This window comes from Megalobrama amblycephala, linkage group LG3 (assembly GCF_018812025.1).
Source record: "Megalobrama amblycephala isolate DHTTF-2021 linkage group LG3, ASM1881202v1, whole genome shotgun sequence".
NCBI lineage: Eukaryota > Metazoa > Chordata > Actinopteri > Cypriniformes > Xenocyprididae > Megalobrama > Megalobrama amblycephala.
In genome coordinates this window covers 60,215,939-60,226,260 of record NC_063046.1, presented here as the reverse complement: position 1 = coordinate 60,226,260, position 10,322 = coordinate 60,215,939, and positions in this window count along the sequence as shown.

Sequence of the window (10,322 nt, the reverse complement as noted above, 5' to 3'; positions counted from 1 at the left end):
TTTTCGTTATCGGCCCAATAAGAAAATTTGGCCGATATATTAAAGCTGATAAATAATGGATTGTTTCCTTCAGCTGAGACACTTCAGATATGCACTGTTTGCCATGATGGTTTTGAATTGCTTGAAATATGATTGGAATCACTTCAAAAAGGAAAATACAGTTAAGTACAATGTACAGCACACGTCTGTCATATAGGTTACATAATAATATTATATTGAGAACATTATAATTTTGTGCTTGGGACATGGCTTTTAATAGTGAGACTTTTGTTTTTGTAATCAGGCTCTTAAAAATTATATAAAAGTTTGGATTTAGATTTATCAGCCAATATATCGGTTATCGACTTTCAAATATAACGAATTATTGGATTATTGGTGCATCCCTGAATAAAACATAATATGCATCTTTGCATATTATTTTGCAAACAACTTTCTGTTTTCTTTTTCATGAATAATATGGTATAAACAACAACAAAAATAATAAATAATCATAACAATAACAATCATTTGTTTTATTTGTATTATTATCATTATTGTTTATACCATTTTATTCATGCAAAGTTGTTTGCGATCTAAATGGTTGCAAATTTATTTTCATCTATGTTGTGTGTCTACTGTTGTACATAAAATGTTTCACTTTATGAAAATAACTGACTTTATGCAGGTACAGTAAAACATTAAATACGTAAATGAGACCCAACCAAATATAGTGAAGTTTATCAGCGTGCTCAATAACCGATAAAGTACAAAAGAGTTAATACCTATAAAAATCGTAAATGCATGAATGTATTTACACTGCAATTTCAACTACATAAATAATGGTGCAAGATTTGTGTTTTGTAAATATTAAAATCATTGAATCATTCATTCAACCGATTCATTCAAAAGACTGATTAATTCAGGAATGAAGCAAGTGAGCATCTTTATAAATGAGCCATTTAATCAGCGACTCACCCGATTCATTCAAAAACACAGATTCATTTAGTAATGAAACACTTATGAGTGTTGCTCAGAGATGCACAATGGCTGTGCTTTAAGTAATAATAACGATAACAATAATATGTCTTGTTCTTAATATTATTCTTATTATCTTTATTATTATTATTACTGTGTATACGATTTTATGTGATTTATGTTACTGTAATACATTAAAGGTCCCGTTTTTCGTGGTTTTTTGAAGGTTTGATTGTGTTTATAGTGTGCAATATAACATGTGTTCATGTTTCGCGTGTAAAAAAACACAGTATTTTTCACATAATTTACTTATCTGTATACCGCTGTTTCCACTGTCATAAAAACGGGCTGATGACTTCCTTGTTCTATGAAGTCCCTCCTTCAGAAATACGTCCCCTGAGAGTTCTGATTGTGCCAGCGGTTCCTGTGTTGTGATTCGACAGCAGCTTAGCGCTCCTTGCCCGGAAAGGTCACGCCTCTTACCATAACGTGGAGATTCACGCGCTCAGTGTTATTGTAAACATGTCTTTAATTTTACCCTATCAATTTGAGCCGGAATCAGACCCGGTGATTGGACTGCGGGATGAAAATAACAGCGTTTCGACGACATGGCGACAAACACACTCTACAAACGCAACTCTTGTGTATTCCTGTGGGCGGAGGTTAGTCAAAAAACTGTTTTAGTGACGTCATTAAAGAAGGAAGTAGAGGGATGTAGTCCAAACTGGCCGTTCGATGTAGGCGACTTCTGTTAAATAAAATATCTCGCTTGGCATTGAACTTTGAGCTTTAAAATTTTACAGATTTTAATTATACTCTAACAACAACATTACACACTAACTAAAGTTTGAAACATGGGATCACGAACAGGTTTAAATAAGTAAATAAAACTCACCAAATAGTAAAATTTATCAATGCACTCAATAACCACCCAGATAGCAAACTGACATAGAATCAACGTAGAAACGACGTTTCTCGTGACATCGAAACGATGTTGATCTCCGACGTTGATCCGGCATCAGTTTGCTCATCGGGGTAATGTTGAATCAACGTCAGACACTCCATTCAAATCTAACGGAAAATCGACGCAATTGGTTTGCTTACCGAACGTTGAAACGATGTTGATTTTCGGATGGTTGAAACGACGTTGTAGAATCAATACATATTCAACATAAAATCGATCTAATTGGTTCGCATACCTAACGTCGAAACGATGTTGATTTCAGTTGAGTGAAACGACGTTGTAGATCAACACGAATTCAACATGAAATCGATCTAACTGGTTTGCTTACCCAACGTTGATGTTGATTTCATTTGGGTGAAATAACTCTATACAATTAACACATTTTCTACTTAATTTTCTACTTAATACTAAAAGATAAGCCTGTTTACAAAATAATCACACATCACATTCAGTTAACATTGTTTTAATATTTACAAAATACAGGTACAAATAGCCTACATCGTTAGAGCATACAAATCTTCTATACAAGACTAACATAGAAAAGGCATTTACACTCAAATACACACAAAGAGGTATACAAGTTAATTATTAGCTATTATAAATAGTCTCAAGCTACAAATTAAAAGCAATATTTACTCAAGTATAAAACTGGTCATGTTCTTTTGTACCAAATGTGTTATTTTTATTGGAGCACAAAAGGAGATGTAAGGCAGAACATCAAGAGACTGACAGCCTGAGTCAGAATTCACTATCACTGCTTCTTTTCTAACTGTGACTGAGACTTTACGACTCTCTCCTTTTGTGTTCAACAAAAATAAAGACATATGGGTCACTAGATGATTTATAAAGAAATCTTACCCTTGAAAATGGAGGACAGAAGAATATAGCAGATGAATTGGTTTTCCTTTGCAATTAAAATGTAAGTTCCTTGCTCTTGTAACAGGAATGTAAACTCATCAGGGGCGAAAAGGGTGACAAAGATGTAACCCACAATTTCAATACAATGGACAATAAAATATATATTTTTAATTACTTTTTTAATTTCAAGGTTTATGAATATTTAAATTTATTTCATAATTATTATTGACATTTATATCAAAATTAAAATATTTCATCTTTATCTAAATGTAAACCAGTGTCAATTCATGAAGTACCCCAATGATTTAACGGATTCACTCCTGTAATTGGATAAATGCGAATGTCACTCCTGAAAATTTGCAGTGCAGGTGGTTCTCTATAGCCCCCAGCTGTTAGAATAGCGACTCTATGCACATGCTGTATTATATCTAGCATTATTGTAGTGAAACTGAGCAACTGACAGTGGAAGGAGTAGACAATATTTCAGTGAAGTCATCAAAATGTTTTAGGAGTTGAAAACTTAGTTCCTTTCTCTCTCAAAAACACAACACAACAGTTACAGCTTTTAAATTTCAGAGTGTCTATTGAGTGTATAGTGCAAATAGCGTCCCTTGTTGGCAAATGCTATTTACACTAGCTTTTGGGCCACTCAAGTTTTAAAAAAGAAGCACAGAAGGCAACGTCTTCAGTGACACAGCAGTAGCGAGTAGGGAGTTCTGGCTTTTGATGCAGGTTCAAATCTGCCTTTTGCTAAGCTCACATTTATTTTTTTAAATAAAAATGAAAATAATGTTCTAAAAGCGGAACTAAACTGAACGAGTGTTTAATAATATTAAAAATGTTTATTGGGTAGGGTTAGGAGAAGGTGTAGGGAGGGTTTTATTCTACCAATAAGGCAGCATCCATTTAATCATTTTAATAAATACAATCATTTACACTCTATATTATTGCATCCTGTTAATGTACAAAAATACTGAGGTGCAAATAGTATCTGCCAATATTAAGTAGGCCTATAGATAGCATCTATTTACTCTTATTGCAAAGAATTGATACTTTACATGGTGTAAATAGAATCTATCACTATTTTCACCTAGTGTAAGAAAATGTGCTATTGTCACTTAGTGCAAATAGCCGCTGCCTTTAATTTTTTTCATTGCAGGTGCACTAAACCTATTCTACAAATCACAAATTAAGAAATTCATAAGCTAAATTTTTTTGTAGATCAGTAAAACTTTGGCCAATCATGCACATTTCTTGGTGTATGATTTTGTGAATCACCTACACTGTTTGGCTATTCTCATGTGGTAACATTAAAGAAATATTAAGTGCTAGCTAAAAACAAACAAACAAACAAACAAACAAAAACAGTTTGTAATAAAAAAATCATACATAAAAGAGACTTGTATCCCTTTAATATAGACTAAAATACTGAATGTCAAATAGTAGCATTTATAATAAATATTTAGCTACTGTTCATTTCTCGCCAAAACCATACTTCTACAGTGCATGTAATTTCGGGGTGGTGCAGTGTTGATTACTGATTGATTAATAATGACAAGATCAGATTGTCAGATTGTATATCTTTACATTTTGAATATATTTGTTAAAATTTGAATTCATGTTAATAAAAAAGATACTGCAAAGTGCGACCATATCAGGACTGTTACAGTGTCTGAAGAACACGGCTTAAATGTGAGCATATGAATTTCTTAATTTGTGAAATAGGATTTGTGCACCCCCAATGAAGAATTTGAAAAGGTGTAGCTGTTTTTGTAACTGGAGAAAAAAGTTTGCAACTTTTAAAAATCCTTTCAAATATTTAAATAAAAAAATAAAAAAATAATTTACTGATGTATGACTATTCTTTAAAATTAGAAATCCCACTGTCACAGGTGCTCAGTTTTGCTATAGTAATACCCTCACAGAACATGGTAGTAATCAGCCATCCATTTAAAAGCAGAGGTCTTTGTGGTGTACTGTTGGTACATCTGTCCAGGCCAACATCTGATGTCCTGATGCCTTCAACTGGGGATCCCTGAGAACCTGCAATAGAAATAGTACAGATCAAAATCATACATCATACATACCCATTACAAAGTATCTCATCTGGTAACACAAATTATCATTCCAGGTTTAGTTTTAGTGGGCATGATAATGCCCAAAATAAATTATTTCAACTCGCCCCTCTGAATATTCCTCTAACGTGGCATTTTGTGAGAAGACCAATGACCTTGTCACGTCTTCTTTTACATTGTAATTTTCATATAAGAGATATAATTAATGCAAAATATGAAACATCCATGCATTTACAAACCTCATTTGGATAAATACAATGGTGGAAAACTTGAATCAGTGTTACACAGGAAAGCCTGTCAGTGCTGTAAAGTAAAAGGAAAGACACGAATAACACTGTAAAACTGTGTTTTCATAGTGGGTCCTTTTATAATAAAGTCATTATGTTTTTAAAAGATCTTGTTAATTTTGTTTAATAATATGAACAATATTAATAGTAGTAATAGTAGTAGTATATATAAATGCTAGAAAAATTTCACCATGAGCTGTCTGCATGTAAATGAACATAATGGGAACAGAAAGTAAAAAACAGCTCCATCTGAAACTTTTCAATCAAATCAAAGGAGTACAAGCTCCTGTTCTAAAATTATAGTACACAAGACACACAAATGAGAGGTACAGTCTCTCCCTAATCTTACAAAATAACAACCATCCTGACAAACACATGTTGTATGAAGACTAGAGTTGGAATAAAACACCCCTCCTAATCCTCACATATCATATAAAGTATTTCCCCTCCTCAAGTCCATATTGTCCTTTCATCTTCAGGAAGCCATCTTTCAGCCTCCATGCAGTGGTTGGGTAGAGCTACATTAGGTTAGGACAGCCTTAAGAAGTTATTTCATGTGACTCATAGAAATTATGTCAGTTATGTCATATGGGTAGGGATAGGTATCGTTATAGTTCTAACGGTATTGCTACTGTTAATTATTGATCGGGTACTTCAACGGTATTCTTATCGGTTCTTTTTATTATATACAAATTAAGAACATAATTAACATTGCTTTATAAATGAAATCAACTGAAGATAAAAGACATTAAATCTCTCAAGATCTCAGCAGAGGAGGATTAAACAACTCTAAACAACAACTAACACCGTGTCTACACCAGACATGACTTTTTTTGTGTCGCGCCTCAACAGCTAAAAGCTGACCGACTGTTGCAAAGTACTTGGTCTACGTCAAAAATAGAATGGGAAACCAGCTTACTGTCAGGAATTTGTTGTGTTGCGTCACTCCTCATCCAGTGTAGACAAAATTACAGATTATAACAGGTTCTATTATTAAACATGCTGAGAAGATGTTACTGTTTATGTGATCACAGATATCCCGTGCATCACAGCACATATGAGCTTTGAAGCAGTCTGTCTCAATCGAGATGTGTTAAGGTGATGATACACGGGGCAACTTTTGAGCAACGTTGCTTGGGCACTTTCCCACTGAGAATGAGCAACAAATATATATCTGGATACGTTAGATCGGTCGTGGGCAATTTTTTGAGATCCTCCAATCAGAATGTTAGCAGCCGATCACGTGACCGGTTCGGAGATTTCAGAAAAAATTCAAACAAGATGGCGGCCTCTCAGCGGCAGTGGAGCGGAGAAAAGGAGTGTGAACTTTTATCTTTTTACGCTATTAAGTTGTCATGCGTCAACCCAAAACAGGGAATTTACCTCATATATTGCTTAAAATACCAACAACTGTCCGAAAGTAACGTAATGCTGTAATGAAGCCATTGAATGATTTCAGTTAAATACTAAAAAGACGCGTCTGTTTAACGGCTGTAGTAGCATAGGCTGCAGGGCGTTTGACATTTGAATAGCTTTTGATGCGATCGACGCGGGTTCGAATCCGCCTTTTGCCGAACTCGCTCTTCTCCCTTTTCCTGTCACAAATCAGATCGGAAAGGCATTTATTTTTAATAAAAATGAAGAAAATATTTGAAAAGTTGAAATAAAGTGCCTAACAAGTGTTTATAATAAAGTATTTATTGAGTTGGCAATAGATTTGCTCCTCTCTGATTAGTTGCTGCCAACTGTCTGTTGCCCTGTGTCTCATCAGGTTGCCCGTTGACAGCAACATTGCTCAAAAAGTTGCCCCGTGTATCATTTATAGGCTGCCCACAATATGCGCGGCAATATCCATCGGCAACTGTAACAGATTTTAGATTTTTGAATTTCATCTTGGGATTTCAAACAGAAACAAGATTTTTCTTACCCCCCCCCCAGAAAACAAGAAATATTTTATGTAATTTTAATTATCTAGAAAAAGCATTTTGATTTAACAATTTCTAGATATTTGGAATATAAACAATACGAAAATATTAAATAAGAAAATCATTTTTTGTAGTGCAGGACATTTTTAAATATATCTCCGATTGTGTTTGTCTAAAAGAAGAAAGTCATATACATCTAGGATGGCTTGAGGGTGAGTAAATCATGAGATAATTTTCATTTTTGGGTGAACTAACCCTTTAAGGCAGGGGTCTCAAACTCAAATTGGCGGAGGGCCGTTTCTGTGATTGACACCTCATAGGAGGGCCATATTAACATTCAAGTGCAAGAAAGCGCAACATTTCAGAAAATTACTTTCCTTTGCAATATTTCTCATTTACTTCCAATTTCATTAGGCCTACTAACATATTATACTATAAATATTTTATTTACCATACTAAATGTAAACAGCAGTGTCTCTCTCATTGTTACAGAGTGTAATATAATTATATAATACTATTACTAATATAATACTACTAATATAATACTATTAATTGCAATAGTCTGGTGCAACTTCTCACATCCAACAAGGTGCATGGAATAAAAAAAAAAAAAATAGTAATTTAGGAACAAAACCAGCAACACTTGTGGCGTGGAGGGGTCAGAAATAAACAAAAAAACTGGAGCTATATATATATCAACTTTATTTTGCCAAAAAATAAAAATCTCTCATTGTTACATACTTTATTAGTTTTTAACATTTAGTGGAAGTATTTTCACTTACTTTATGTTAGCTTAAATAACATTAAAATCTTGCACTGAACAACACTGTACTGAACAAATACAATCCCTGAATGCATTTGTACACTCCTCTGTTTCTTGACAGACACCTGGCAGAGCTTGTGCTCACACAGCTGAGACACATTTGCCCAAGATGCCGTTTGAGCATCGGTAACGTTTAATGGTTGCATCGGACGCGTTTCGGTGGTTTAAATCGACGCTCGTGACTTAAAGTCGAGTGCTTTTACTGTAATTTAGGCAAGCGCGCTCATAATAGAAGCGACGCGGTTGAGAGCGCGGTTCATGGTTGCATAGCAACGACAGATGCCACTGGAGCGAAAGCGCATTGGAAAGAAGAATGCGGCGCGGCCGCTTAATGTGACGCGATATGTGAATGCCCCTAGAACGGCGACTTTTTCTTTGCATATCAGAGAGGTACTAGATAATAATAATAATAATAATAATAATAATAATAATAATTTAGCGGGCCGGATTATGTTTTATTTTTGAGATCAGTTGCGGGCCGTAAATGGCCTGCGGGCCGGCAGTTTGAGACCACTGCTTTAAGGTCTTTTTTTTATCCTTGGTTGATTTCATCTAAGGCTGTGGCTGGAAGTTTTTCACTTTTTCTGATGTTGTTTCTTTCCTTCAGTAATTCTGCTCGTTAACAGCAGGACTGGTTTACGTCACGTGACAAGCATTGATAACGACACAAGAGTGGGTAACTTCTGTCCACCTCGTCTATAGGCAAGTATTGATTCTGGAATAAAAATGTTTTTGTTTTTTTAAATCATAAACAAATTGCGATAGGTGAATCGATTTTTTTCCCCCCAGCCCTAACATCTATATAGCAATAATGAATAGTGCGTGTAATTTCTCCAGTACCGACGGCAGAACCAATATTGTTCAAGCTTATCGATACTCTGGTCTTTCAGAATTTAGCCCCGGGGCCTGTTTAATACCATGTTTCGGTACCCATCCCTACATATGGGTGAGTTCATAAGGATGAAAGCTTGAGTCAGTCTCTTGATTTGTGACTGTGCAGCTATTGTGAAACTCACCATCTTCATGTATCAAGTGTGAATGGCATCTTGTCCTGAAGAATCACAGCTCCAAACGCTAGAGATTACATCTCATCTGGTAACAAGAGCATAGTACAGCCATAACTGTAAGAACTGTAATGATATCTTTACCCCCTAATATTGCATTGATGATATAAATTCAAACACATTAGAGGCTAAGAGTATGAGCAATGAGTAAGCTGCCCAGATTTCTGTCGAAAATAACTTACTTGCCTAAAGTTGTCGACCCCCTGGACCACAATCAGCATTTATAAGTAAAAATATTTAAGAATATATCATTAAAAAATGCATGCACGTATACAAATAAATAAATACCTTTGAGTGGAACAGTATGGCGTCTGTCACTGGCAAACATAACTACAAATAGAGAGAAATAAAATAAAATAGATTAATGACCATGATATCCTGTTATCATAATAGTTAAATAAATGATTATAACTACAAGCATTATAACATTATACTTGTCACGTATGTTACCTCTTTTAGCTGATTATTTAGCCTACAGGCCTTTCAAGAACAACCTCACTGAAACAACCTGGGGTTAATGATTTTAAAATGTGAGACTTCTTTCAAAGACATGTAAAAATCTTACAGACCCACAACTTTTCAACAGTAGTGTAGTGAATGATTGAGGTTTTGCTTACAATAGTCATCTGGTTCATGGCCTTTGACAGGAGGTCGCTCAGCTCTGCTGGGGTGCAGGAGGCCATCCTCATGGAAGGATCTAGGAACATAACATGCAATTTGTCACAGAGCCAACCACAATTATTACAGGTTTATTACAAGGAACCAAGCTAGAGCAGAGGTGGAAAGAATAAAATACATAATATTAAAAAATAATTTCTTAAGTTAACAGAATTTATATTTTTAGTATTAGAATTCACTATTGTACATACAGTGTCACTTACGTTTGGATGTCAAAGCCTTCTTAACTAATGCATTAAAAATAATTTTACAAAAGAAAACTGCAGATGCATGGTGATATAGGTAAAATATATTGTGAAATAAATGCATATTAAATTATTTAATGAGCTTTCTCAGTTCACCTGTGTTTCCTCCAGAAATGCTGCAAACTTTGGAATTTACCCTTTGTTGGAGGGGGTTTTCTGTCCTCCCTGAAATTACAGAACATTTTTTATCAATATTTGTTTACCATTAGAGATCAAACCGTGTTTGAAATAGTTTCAGCTAATATTCGCGCTCATGTAAGTGACGTCACCGATTAACGGTACAGCCAGCGCATACTTTTAGGTTAAATAAATAAGTTTACCATCATTCATTGATAATATGCCAGCAAAACGTTAACAAAGCTATCAAAACATCTCATCTACACATAAAGATGAGATTAAAAGCCCAAACTTTCATTAAACAAGGGCTCAAAATATAGAGTTAGCCAACC